At 35.5% G+C, this 13,310-nt stretch overlaps 1 pseudogene; it reads left to right on the forward strand.

The window, feature by feature from the left end:
- Window positions 1–60: 60 nt before the first annotated feature.
- On the forward strand, window positions 61–11,776 carry LOC128554658 (transmembrane protein 143-like; annotated as a pseudogene).
- Window positions 11,777–13,310: the final 1,534 nt, after the last annotated feature.

Here is a 13,310-nt window from a genome sequence, read left to right on the forward strand (position 1 = left end):
GATAAGCTGCTTTAACAAATACCTCTTTTAACAGTGACATTCAGTAACATGTTCACACAAAATGTGTTGTTTTTTAATTTATTATTTCAGTTAATTCCCGCCACAAAGATGGTGATATCAAGGGTCGGGCCGCCTGTTGTTAAATCTTCCAAGTTTGTAGTACGGAAGATGGGTCCACCATTAAGAAAGTCCTCAAGACTTCTTGTGAATGCTGCCAAACCACATGTGCAGAGGTACACAAAAAATCAAGGGATGAATGTGAAAAAAGTGTTTATTTATGTACACTAAGAACGCTTTTGCATTCACCCCTCGAAATGTCTACTTGCTTCAAGGGCTTAGGCTAAGTCTATTTTTTTTGGATGCCCTCAAGCTGATTCAGGGAGAAGTGGAGGGATTTGCATCAATTTTATTATTCATGCCTTTTAAATGCAAGTTGAAATAGTGTAAAAACTCCCAGTTGGAAGCAAGCTTTTAAAATGGAAGAAATTGTGTGATTCTAAAAATGGCTGTAGTTTTCTTGTTTCTGGATAAAAACCACTGATGTGACAATTCATTTTCTCAGTTACACCATTACCCTTGCACTGATTATTATTTCAATTCTAAATTCTGAAATTTAATATTGATTAGTTTTCCCATAAATAATGAGAATTTTTCGTTGTTGAATATTAACCTGATTATATTCATATGATGCTGTAAAAGCAGTTTCTTTGTATTTGAGGGAATCTGATTACTTTGCAATTGTGTATTTGTAATTTTAGATCAACTAATGCTGTAATGAAGACAGTGACACCACAGTTAGAGAAGACACAAGCGGCTTTGTCGTCAATGGTTCCAGCAGCCTTACAGAAGAAAGATGGGCAAGCACTGCTACCACCAGATGAGGATGACTACAGGTGTGCCATTTCTATATGTCTGTCCATCTATTATATACATGATGACTAAGCACTTTTATGGAGAAGTTTATGTTGGTCAGTTGGTCAAAGGTCAAGGTCACAACGATGTAAAAGCTTAAAATGATTTATTATGAAAGTACACATGTTTTTGCATTGCCAACAAGTAACATATGACCATACAGTGACAGGAAGGTAGAGAATTTACCAGTGTCCTACAGACATACATATAGGACACGTATCATTCTTGCTTGTTTTAGGTGAGAGCACAAAGTGCTTGAGGTGGGTCTGTCCGTTTGTCCATCTGTCTGGCTGTCATCCATCCATCAGTACTTTCTTCAAATGACATCCTGTGAAATCCATTAGTAGAAAATGGGTGAAATGCGGCCTGAGTCACCTGAATATTGCTTGGGTGGTTCTTGTCCAAAATAGTTCAGCTTGGTTGCATATAGGGGCCGCCAGAGCTAAGAAATGGAAATAAATTTTGACGACATCCCAACCACTGCTCCAATTTTGAAAAATAAATTTGTAGAAATGTTCCTTTATTGACCCTCAACCAAGATTATTCTAAATATTCTGACTTACGAAAAAAAATCAAGGGCACCAGAGAGCACAGTCACATTTCTCTATATGTATATAAATAGCGCAAATTTTAGAAATTTTCTAGTCAGTGACTGCTGGCCTGATCTTAAAATAATTTTACACAGATGAACCTTGGGTGGCTGTTTGAATTATTCAATAAATAAAAAAAAATCTAGATTAGGCTCATAATAATAGGTTTCATCTTTATGAAAGCTGTGAATTTATTAAAAGAATATTTTTCTATTAAAAGGACCAAAAATGCCAAATTAGCAAAAAATTCCTCACAAATATTTCCTATGCCTTATTTATGTTGGAGTCAAGTTTTCACAGCACTTTCACAGGCTACTACTTTAAATAGTACAGGAAAGAGATAATGATGTGAAATCTTATTTCTGCCAGCATTAAAAAAACCAACGGGTGTGAGCATAGTGACTGATAGCAGGTGATTTCACTCCATAGCATCTATCTAAGTTATTAGATTTCCAACTTTCTCAATGCCACCCTCTGAATAACACTGCACAGATATTGTATAATATGTTGTAAACTTGACATGATTGGATTTTGGAAAGTTTTGAAAATGTCATTGATGTGACTAGTTTTAGAAATAGGTTAAATGGACTAACTGACACATTTAGGTGGGGGAAAAAAATCTCAAAAATCCATAAAAAGTGATTACTCTAAGAATGACTAGTGGTACAAACTTATTGACATTAGGTTTTTGCAAGATATTCTTATAAATGACCAAATATATAGTGCAAAAGATAGAAAGCCGTTGCAATGATTTTGAAATAATGCAGAAAATTTACATTCTTCTTGCATTTTTACCAATATCTAACTTTTATTTTCACCTACTTTATCATTTTTCAGTGTCGTATTTACATTCTATGCCAGACTTGGTGGAAATGAACATGTTGACAAATTTCACCCAAACTGTGGGCACTAAGATATTTTATGATCATTTTGACAATGCGAATTTAAAAAGTTTCATTTTCTGATGGAAATTGAGCCGGCCTGCTTTGCTCAGTAGGGAAAACCCTGATGTATGGATTGTTTTAAGTTTGATCCCCAGACAAGGCCTATTTTGGTAGCAGTTTGACTTTTTGTTTGTAATACCTTTTGTCCTTAATCTGTTATTCATATGAGGAAGTTGACAGTTACTTTTAGAGGGCATTAAAGTACTTGAATGTACAGAATCCAGAACTACTGTTTAGGTTAGCTGCCAATCATTATATAACAGAAATACTATTGAAAAACTCTAAAACAAATTTTGATATGCAACGAATTACGTGGTTACTGAAACAACCTTTAAAACACAATCCAAGCTAACAAATATGTTGAAATGTTAACTATGAATACTTTAACTGAATGTCATCTATAAATTAGTTTTTGCTGTCAAATATCACTTACCTCCGGAACGTACAAATCACTTCCAGAAAATGAAGCCACGCAGCTGGCATTCAGCATGCCAGTGGTTCTACCTAGGTGCCTGCCTATGATGAAATAATGCACAGAGGGTCACCTTGGATCTTCCTCCACCATCAGAATCTAGAAAGTTGACATATGACCTATAATTGTGTCAGTGTGATATTAAACCCCACAAAAACAAAAATAAAGTCATCCATGCTGGAGTGGGCTCTGTCTCTCTGTACCTAACTTGTAATTTTATTAGCATCAGTGGTATGATGTATCTTGTAGAGACTGAAATAGAACATGTTTTCTTTGCAGGGAAAGATTTATTCCTATAACACGTAGGTCAATAATTCGCCATCTCATGCAGAAGAAAGATTTTCTCACACGAGAAGAGCTGAAAGTGTATGAAGATTTCGCACTTGCCTTAGATACAGCAATTGTCAATAAATACCATGGTGTTCTTCAAGAGCTTAAGGTACTTTATCCTTGTTTTAGACTGTTTGGAGAGAAATAGGGATACTGAAAAATGAAGTTGATTGTCATGTTTTTAGCTCACCTGAGCACGAAGTGATCAAAGGTGAGCTTTTTCGACTGCCCTGTGTTGTCGTCGTCTGTCCGTCAGTCGTCGACGTTGTCGTCAACAGTTTGACTGTTAACACTCTAGAGGTCACAATTTTGGCCCAATCTTAATGAAACTTGGTCAGAATGTTACCCTCAATAAAATCTTGGACGTCTTCGATATTGGGTCATCTGGGTCAAAAACTAGGTCACCAGGTCAAATAAAAGGAAAAGCTAGTTAACATTCTAGAGGTCACAATTTTGGCCCAATCTTAATGAAACTTGGTCAGAATGTTACTCTCAATTAAATCTTGGACAAGTTTGATATTGGGTCATCTGGGGTCAAAAACTAGGACACCAGGTCAAATCAAAGGAAAAGCTTGTTAACACTCTAGAGGTCAAAATTTTGACCCAATGTTATTGAAACTTGGTCAGAATGTTACTCTCAATTAAATCTTGGACGACTTCGATACTGGGCCATCTGGGGTCAAAAACTAGGTCACCAGGTCAGATGAAAGGAAAAGCTTGTTAACAGTCTAGAGGTCACAATTTTGGCCCAATCTTAATGAAACTTGGTCAGAATGTTACTCACAATTAAGCCTTGGACGAGTTCGATTTTTGGTCATCTGGGTTAAAAAAACTAGGTCACCAGGTCAGATCAAAGGAAAAGCTTGTTAACACTCTAGAGGGCACAATTTTGGCCCAATCTTACTGAAATTTGGTCAGAATGTTACGCTCAATAAAATCTTGGACGAGTTTGATATTGGGTAATCTGGGATCAAAAACTAGGTCACCAGGTCAAATCAAAGGAAAAGCCTCTTAACACTGTAGAGGCCACATTTATGACTGTATCTTCATGAATCTTGGTCAGAATGTTTATCTTGATGGTCTCAAGGTCCAGTTTGAATCTGTGTCATGTAGGATCAAAAACTAGGTCACCGTGTCAAATCAAAGGATAAGCTAGTTAAAACTGTAGGGGCCACATTTATGACCATATCTTAATGAAACTTGGTCAGAATGTTAATCTTGATGATCTATAGGTCAGGTTTAAATCTGGGTCAGGTGAGGTCAAAAACTAGGTTACTAGTTCAAATCAAAGGAAAAGCTTGTTAACACTCTAGAGGCCACATTTATAACTTTAACTTCATGAAACAGTCAGAATGTTAATCTTGACGATCTTTAGGTCATGTTCGAATGTGGGGTCAAAAACTAGGTCACCAGGTCAAATCAGAGGAAAAGCTAGTTAACACTTTAGAGACGACATTTATGATCATATGTTAATAAAACTTGGTCAGAATGTTAATTTTGATGATCTTTAGGTCAGTAGGTCAGGTGAGCGATACAGGGCCTTCATGGCCCTCTTATTTACTTGTTTTTTGTAAAAAAAAAAAAAATGAATTGTTATGAACTTTGTCTTTGTTCTTTGTAACTCTTTCTGATTATTTACATTCCCGTAACTATGTGACTTTCAAAATTTGAAATATAACTACTTGTGAAAGATCTTTTAAGATCTTTTCTTGCAGCATTTACTTTTAGTATTTATGAATATTTAGCAACCATACTTTGATAATGTCTGTTGGTTTGTTGGCCTGACCTGTAGTTGGAGAAAGCTTTTGCCTACATTGGTCAGACTTTATAAGATGACTGCCTGTAGTCAGTAGATGACCCCAGTTTTGGATGTCAGTCAAATGGTCAAAGGTCAAAGGCACAGTGACTTCTGTACAAAAATTATTTTAGGATATGGTTTGAAAATGCTTAGGCCTATAGACATACGTTTTAGCATAGGTTGTCTATGGCCAGTAGATGTCCAGTTTTGTATTTTCGGGTCATTAGGTTAAAGGTCAAGGTCACAGCTTACAAGAGACTGAAATTACTAAACAGCATAACGTCTGAAAGGCCATCTTTGTAAGATGTGTGTTTTACAAAACAATGCCACTATATATATTCAAAATATGAAGTTGTATTATATGAAAAATAGTTACTTGTTTTCTTTAAATATCATAGAATCTTTTTGACCCTATCAACCCAGACAAAGACACAATAGAAACCCGAAAATGGAACCCAAGGGAACGTCAGGACAATGAATTCTGGTTGCTACAGCGACTGGAAGATATTATGGAGAAGGCCAATTTTCATGAACTTCCAGAGGATGTAGTCAACAAAGCATTAGAGGAACATGAGGTTTCGGATGGTGTCAGGGTACGTATTACTGTTTACTTTCAGTTTTCAGAATAGAATTGAAATCTCCCTCAAGTACCTTGTATTGTTAATCAGTTTGATATCTCAGCTAAAAAGAGAAAAGGTTTAGTGAATAAAGACAGCTTTACACATTTTACCTATGAACTTGATAAAATAGAAAGTTGTGATTTCAGTGTGTGATGTTGGAATTTCAGCATGTGTATACATACCAGGAGGATTTCATTTTTTCAGTTTTGCATATGATGTGTCAGAATTAAGAGCATTCTGATTTTTTCATACGTTTTAGCTAAACACATTCAAGATATACTTGTTATCTCTAAATCTTAAGAGGATTTCATTTTTTCAGTTTTGCATATGATGTGTCAGAATTCAGAGCAAAATGATTTTTGGTTGCAGGTTTATCCCGCTACTAAAGTTAAAGTGTATTTCTGACAATCATAACATCTTTATTTGATTCCAAATCACATCCAAAGGATGTTCATGTGCTACACAAAATAGTCCCATTCATGAACAATGCGGATGAATTATCAATGAACAAGCAGTTCTTATTCAACCTGTATCCACTAGCACTGACCATTTAGATTATATAAGATCTATCTATGATAAGGTATTCCAGCCCATGGTTACATCACAAGCTGGGTCAGGCAGAGTTCATCTTAGATATGAGGCACATTAAATTTGTATTTGTTTCTCATTCATGTATATTCATAGACTGGCATTTAAACAGAAAATAAATCTACCAAAAAACCCGCAACCATCAGACATTTCAAGGCTTTGATTCATACATTTTAGCTTAACATATTCAAAATATACTTGTTGTCTCTAAATCTTAAGTCTTAAACCAAAATCTTAAGTCTTAAACCTGTAGTTTTATGTTAGAGAGCAACTTGATTAAATTTATATGACAAGTCTTAGCACACCCTTATTATTATGTGTAGAGATTTATTACATGTACATGTAACATAAGCAATTCTGTGAAGAGAAAAAAGTCGAGTGAAAGTAAATGTTTTTAGAATTGAGAAATTAAACAAATGTGAATTCTTCTATTTATGCTCAAAACTAATGAAGAAGACTTTTGCAGGTATCAGTTGACAAGAACAAGTACGATGTATTGAAATTTTGGGCTTTAGGACGCGAGAAGATTACAGTAAGCTTACCTTGGTATAAAGCCTTGTTCACGAAGAAAGAAAACATGCCAAAACCAAAGTTGTACTACAAACGTGTTGTGATTGCATTAAGATTTAAACGAGACCAAAACTCATGCTTAAGTCTTTCAAGGAAATTCCTGTGAATGCTTTGGAAATGATGCTTCCAGATGGGAAAATCAAAATCAGTAAAATGGACAAAGGTATAATCGCAACTTCCGTTAGTATTGCCGTGATGGGCATTGTAGCGAAGATAGTAACACTCTTAGCATCCATGAATGTTGATTGGATGCTTATACTGAGTGGGGTGACTGGGTTAGCGGCTGTGCAGAGCTGGACAATATACAAAAACAAAAGGAATAGATATCTGGCAGATTTATCAAGGCTTTTGTACTTCAAGAATGTGGCCAATAATCGTGGTTTGTTGGCATTGCTTGTAGACAGGGCAGAAGATGAGTCCTTCAAGGAGGCTTTATTGGTGTACACATTTCTACTTGCTAACAGGCCGAGTACGATGTATGACAAGAGAAGTATTGAAATGTCACCTGCTGAGTTAGGTACGTATTCTTCTGTAGTATATGAAAGAAACTTATTAAGTAAAACCCTGTTGTCCTGGTCTTTGAATTGATTTTGAAGAAAATGACCACTTAACATTAGAATTACACAGTGCACAGAGATTTGAATGGATAATTACTCAGAAATGTCAAGCACAGTTGACAAAGTGGTTTAATTTGAGTGAAAGTTCTGCATTTTAATTATAATGTAAATTGTAATCTCTTATCTTAAAATAATAGAAAGAAACTTAACTAGAAATTGCTTTTGTAAAAAAGCACATGTCTCCCCCAATGCAAAGTCCTATAGGCAAGAAGTCAATAGGGGTCAGGAGCAAAGGTCAAAGAGACACTATGGTTGGCTGCAATAGGGATCATCTACTTGGCATGTCCAGTCATCCCGCTAAATTTCAACACTATTGGCCTAGTAGTTCTCAAGTCACTGTTCAGGCTCCTGTGACCTTGACCTTTGATCAAGTGACCTCAAAATAAATAGGGGTCATCTACTCTGCATGTCCAATCATCCTATTAAGTTTCAACATTCTAGGTCAAGCGGTTCTCAAGTTATTCTCCAGAAATGATTTTACATGACCAGGTCCCTGTGACCTTGACCTTTAACAGACTGACCCCAAAATCAATAGGGATCATCTACTCTGCATGTTCAATCATCCTATGAAGTTTCAACATTCTGGGTAAAGTGGTTCTCAAGTTATTGATCGGAAATTGTTTTCCATGTTCAGGCTCCTGTGACCTTGACCTTTAACAGAGTGACCCCAAAATCGACAGGGGTCATCTACTCTGCATGTTCAATCATCCTATGAAGTTTCAACATTCTGGATCAAGAGGTTCTGAAGTTATTGATCGGAAATGGTTACCAATGTTCAGGCCCCTGTGACCTTGACCTTTAACGGAGTGGCCCCAAAAACAATACGGGTCATTTATTCTGCATGAACAATCACCCTATGAAGTTTCAACATTCTGGGTCGAGTGGTTCTCAAGTTACTGACCGGAAATGGTTTTCAGTGTTCTTGCCCCTGTGGCCTTGACCTTTAACAAAGTGACTCCAAAATCAATAGGGGTCATCTACTTTGCATGTACAATCATCCTATGAAGTTTCAACATTCTGGGTCAAGTGGTACTCGAGTTATTGATCGGAATTGGTTTTCAATGTTCAGGCCACTGTGACCTTGACCTTTGACGGAGTGACCCCAAAATCAATAAGGGTCATCTACTCTTCATGACCAATCATCCTATGAAGTTTCAACATTCTGGGTCAAGTGGTTCTCTAGTTATTGATCGGAAATGGTTTTCAATGTTCAGGCCCCTGTGACCTTGACCTTTGACGGAGTGACCCCAAAATCAATAGGGGTTATCTACTCTTCATGACCAATCATCCTGTTAAGTTTCAACTTTCTGGGTCAAGTAGTTCTCTAGTTATTGATTGAAAATTGTTTTCAATGTTCAGGCCCCTGTGACCTTGACCTTTGACGGAGTGACCCCGAAAACAATAGGGGTCGTTATTCCAGCAGCCCTACAACCCTATGAAGTTTGAAGGTTCTAGGTCAAATGGTTCTCCAGTTATTGCTCGGAAATGAAGTGTGACGTACAGACGGACGGGTGGACGGACAGGGCAAAAACAATATGTCTCCCCCAGAGTGGGGGAGACATAATTATGCAAACACTGGTTTTATCAGAATTGTTATTCATAATGAGAAACTTTATTATGAAGATAGAATCATTTTATTTATATAATTTGCAGCAAGGTATTACAGTGATTTTTTTACTTTTTTGGCAACAGCCCATGCCTTTTCAATTGGGAATTTTTAGCGCGATAAACTTCAAAATTGGGAAAAATTAACAAACCTTAATAAAGAAATCATTTTAAAAAGTTTCATTTTAAGGTAAATTTATTTCATTCAAATATGCACTGAGGTTGAGCACACAGGACAGACAGGTTATTTTCTGATGTCACAGGATCTGATGGCTCAGATAGCTTAGGGTCACCATGAGCTTCTGTTGATTTCTGAGGGTCATTTTGTGGGGACTCGGATTTCTTGGACAGATCACTTTGCTTTTCTGACGTTTGATTTGAATTTAATTTCTCTTTAACTTTACCAAAAGATGTTCGAATGTCCGGAGTACCGTTGGCGTGTTTAAGTTTTATTTTCTTATTATAATATTTGGAATTATGCGACATTATTTCGAATATTTAGATAAGTTTCTAACAATTTTTTTTATGACTCATTTGACGCATGAAAAAGCGTTTAGCGACCGTGATGATAATCATACTAAATGCCGTACTATGCTGTGACCCGTTTTATGTAAACAACGCGCTTAGAGTTGGCAACAAAATTCTGCAAATAAACCATAATTAGAGTCGGAATTTTTATGATTATTTGCATCGTTTTACCTCAACTTTCACAAGAAATTCTAATTGGGAAAAATCCTCTCGTTTTTGGGAATTTTTAAGTATTTTTTGGGAATTTTGACCATTTTTGTCAATTGGGAAGACGCCGAATTTCGGAGTCAAATCGGCGCAAAAAAAATAATTAATGCGTGAAACATTGATGTAAATTGATACAAATTATTTTGGTCTGGTATACAGTACTCATTATGTAGGATACAGTGTTGCTGTAGTACTATTATTTAAGAAACTACTCATAATTTTCATATTAACACGCGTGAATAAGTTCACACTTAATGGTCAAAGGTCATGTATCTTCATTTTGTGTCTGTATTAGTGGAAGGATTTTCATAAAGCTACCATCAATTGTTTACATCAACAAGAGGCATATTAAGTCATGACCTAGGCCAGTAGGTCCATGGTCAAGGTCACATTGAAGTCTCAGAGCAAATTGTAAATGTTGTAGCATCTGCTGTATACTGTCCAAACAATTTGAAAGATTTGCGTAAAACTAGCACCAGTTTACTTCATCTAGACATGAGCAAAATGCTTGCTTTTCCTGTATCAAAGTTGCATAGGGATTATTTAATTACCTTTAGTAATTTCTCTTGTTTTATAAAGGATATTTCGTTTAATAGTGTCTCTTCATATTGGATTTATTATTAACAAGTTGAATATAATAAAATGCGAGGCTCTGCTGAGCATTTTATCAATTTTATTCAACGAGTTTAATAAATTCAGTGCGGATGTAATATTCTTTTTATCACATGTAAGCTTTCCTGTGTAGACATCAAGATTTCTTCTTTTTTATGCCCCCAAAGGGAGGCATATTAGTTTTCAACTGTCCGTCCCTTCGTTAGTTCATTCGTTCGTTCATCCCAACCTTAACTTTTTGCCTGAAGGCACTTTACTCGCGAACCACTGCACCCAGGACCTTCAAACTTCACATGCTGATAGTATTTATTGAGTACACGACCCCTACTGACTTTGGGGTCACCAGGTCAAAGGTCAAGGTCACCAGATCAAAGGTCAAGGCGCTGCGGGGGCATTTGTCACCATTAATGACAGCTCTTGTCGGTTTACCTGTTATAAACCTTGAAATAAATGACGCTGACATCAAAGCTTTTTTACACTCACAAATTATCAGATTTATATAATGGCTTTATTTCACTCTTGCTACATCAAAGTTGTGATAAAAATGTTTCAAGTTTGTAATTATATTCACTGTTTGATAAAAAGATTTTATTTAAGGTGGGCTTACTGCTGTTCAGTTGGAAGGAAGGATAGAGAAGTGGGTTTATCAAGTGACTGGCACTGAGGTGGAAGTAGAGTCACTGGAAGCTATAAATCTACTAAAGAAGTTCGGAATTCTGTGTGAAATTGACAATAAGTTGCACGTGCTACCACTGATGGCAGCATTGCACAATCTTCCTCAGCAACCGCAGTCAGTGGTTGCTAGGACAACAGAATCGGACATATTTGAGGGTTACGATAGAGACGTTTTCATGGAAACTGAAGAGCAGTATCAGGAGGAAGAAAAGGTTCAAAAGAGAATAGGATGGTTTTGAAAGTTGTGAAAGATAATTAATAGAAAAAAAAGATAAATTTTACACCAAATCAGGTCTAACAGAATATACATTATGTCATTTGGTATACATGCTGCTGGCAAGAAAACAGTGTGTGATATAAATGGACAGAAACAGGTGTGTAGAGGACATGCCTGAAACTAGTTTGAATGTAGGAGCAGCCATTATGCAGTGTACACTTTGAAAATGTTTATAAATTGCCTATTTTACAGAAAATGCTTCCATTTCAAATACATATTACACCACAAAATAAATTGTTTTACAGATATATTAAGTATATTTTATTTGCAGATGTAAATGTTTGAACTTTCTGTGGATATAAGATGTCCTCAGTTTTGTGTAAGTCTTAAAATGCTAAATTACTTTCCCAATCATTGCCCTGTCATTTAGATTTTTCTTGTGGTACATATTTTTTAAATGCTTATATAACATTTCATTTTAGTTACCTTTAAGTGTAAATTTGATGTATTGCGTTTAATCTTTTTACTGTTAGATTGATGTCTTGCAAACTGATATTTAGGAGTTACTAACTACAGTTGAATGTGCCCACACAGTTGAAACAGATGTCTAAAATTCTAAAAATACAAGACTTCCAGTTCAGCTTCAACTCTTAGAAAGAGCTATAATAATAAAAAATAAATGTGTCTGACAGCACAGTTAAGAAAGTAAGACGACTGGCATGTGGTCGAGATATAATTGTTTGCAATATTTATTCTCCATTAAAGGGACATGCCTCTAGATTTATGTTTTAAATTGATGATTTCAATATTTAGTAATTGTAAATAAAGCAAAATTAAAGTGGTTCTGTGTATTCTAGTTTGTATCGGTGTGCAGTCCATAATATATGCGGGAAAGTTCTGAAAAGTATGGGTTACACTATATACCACTGTGATGTAAACACAAGGAATTTAATGGTTCGTTATATCATACTTCTGAAATGTTTGCTACTTAAATTGTGTTGATTTATGATATTACATAGAGGACATTACATGAGTGTCTTTTCATATTGAACTTATTAAACAAGTTGAATGAAATAATAAAATGTGAGGCTCTGTCGAGCATTTTATCAATGTTATTCAGAGTCAGTGTGGAAAGTCACAAATGTAATATTTTTATCACATGTTACCTTTTCCTGACGAAAAAATCAAAAAATCTACTTTCTTGTTCCTTAAACAAGTCAATTTGACCAATGTCTCACGTGCTATAAACGATGTCAACATCAAAGCTTTATTACACTAGTGTATTATCAATTTTATGTAATGGCTTTGTTATACTCCCGCAATGTCAAACATGTGATAAATATATTTAATAGACACTGCTGTTGAATTTTTAGCCATATTCCTCCAGCTACCCGGAACAGTGTTCTAAGAAATAAAGAGTAATCTTGTAATTGTTGTCAAATGAATAAAAGTAGTACACTGTTCTGCTCGGGTACCCTGCACTACTATGGGGATTATGCATAGTTGATAGGATCCAAGGTCATTAATATTTACCTTGTGTCTTGTGTTTGCCCCAGCTTTTATTTGGAACAGTCGGCACATGATCTAAACATTCTTGAACACTACCCTTTCATAGAGTGTGTGCAGAATGTTCTGAGCAGTCAAAGGAATACAACTTTTCAAATTGATACTTTTCTAGAGGCATAGATCTTGAACTGAGAACTATGAGTATGTATGTGTCTTTATTATCAAAGGACATTTTGTTCTTAATATTTATGTTTTGAAAGTGCTAAATTTGACTTGTATTCTAAATTGTTATTTATATTAATAAAATACATGAACTATTTGTTTTTGCTTTCATTTTGTTTTAATCTAGCTGCATATAATGGGAATTAATTACATGTCGATTTGCTGTGGTTTATGGAAATATAAAGGTAGATGATGTACAAGTTATATGAAAAGTACACTGTTTACCATACTGTATATAATTTTCACTGAGTATGAAACTACACCTAGTATATGGAAGAAAAATAACAATAAATAATT

The sequence above is a fragment of the Mercenaria mercenaria genome, unplaced genomic scaffold, assembly GCF_021730395.1.
Source record: "Mercenaria mercenaria strain notata unplaced genomic scaffold, MADL_Memer_1 contig_602, whole genome shotgun sequence".
NCBI classification, from domain to species: domain Eukaryota; kingdom Metazoa; phylum Mollusca; class Bivalvia; order Venerida; family Veneridae; genus Mercenaria; species Mercenaria mercenaria.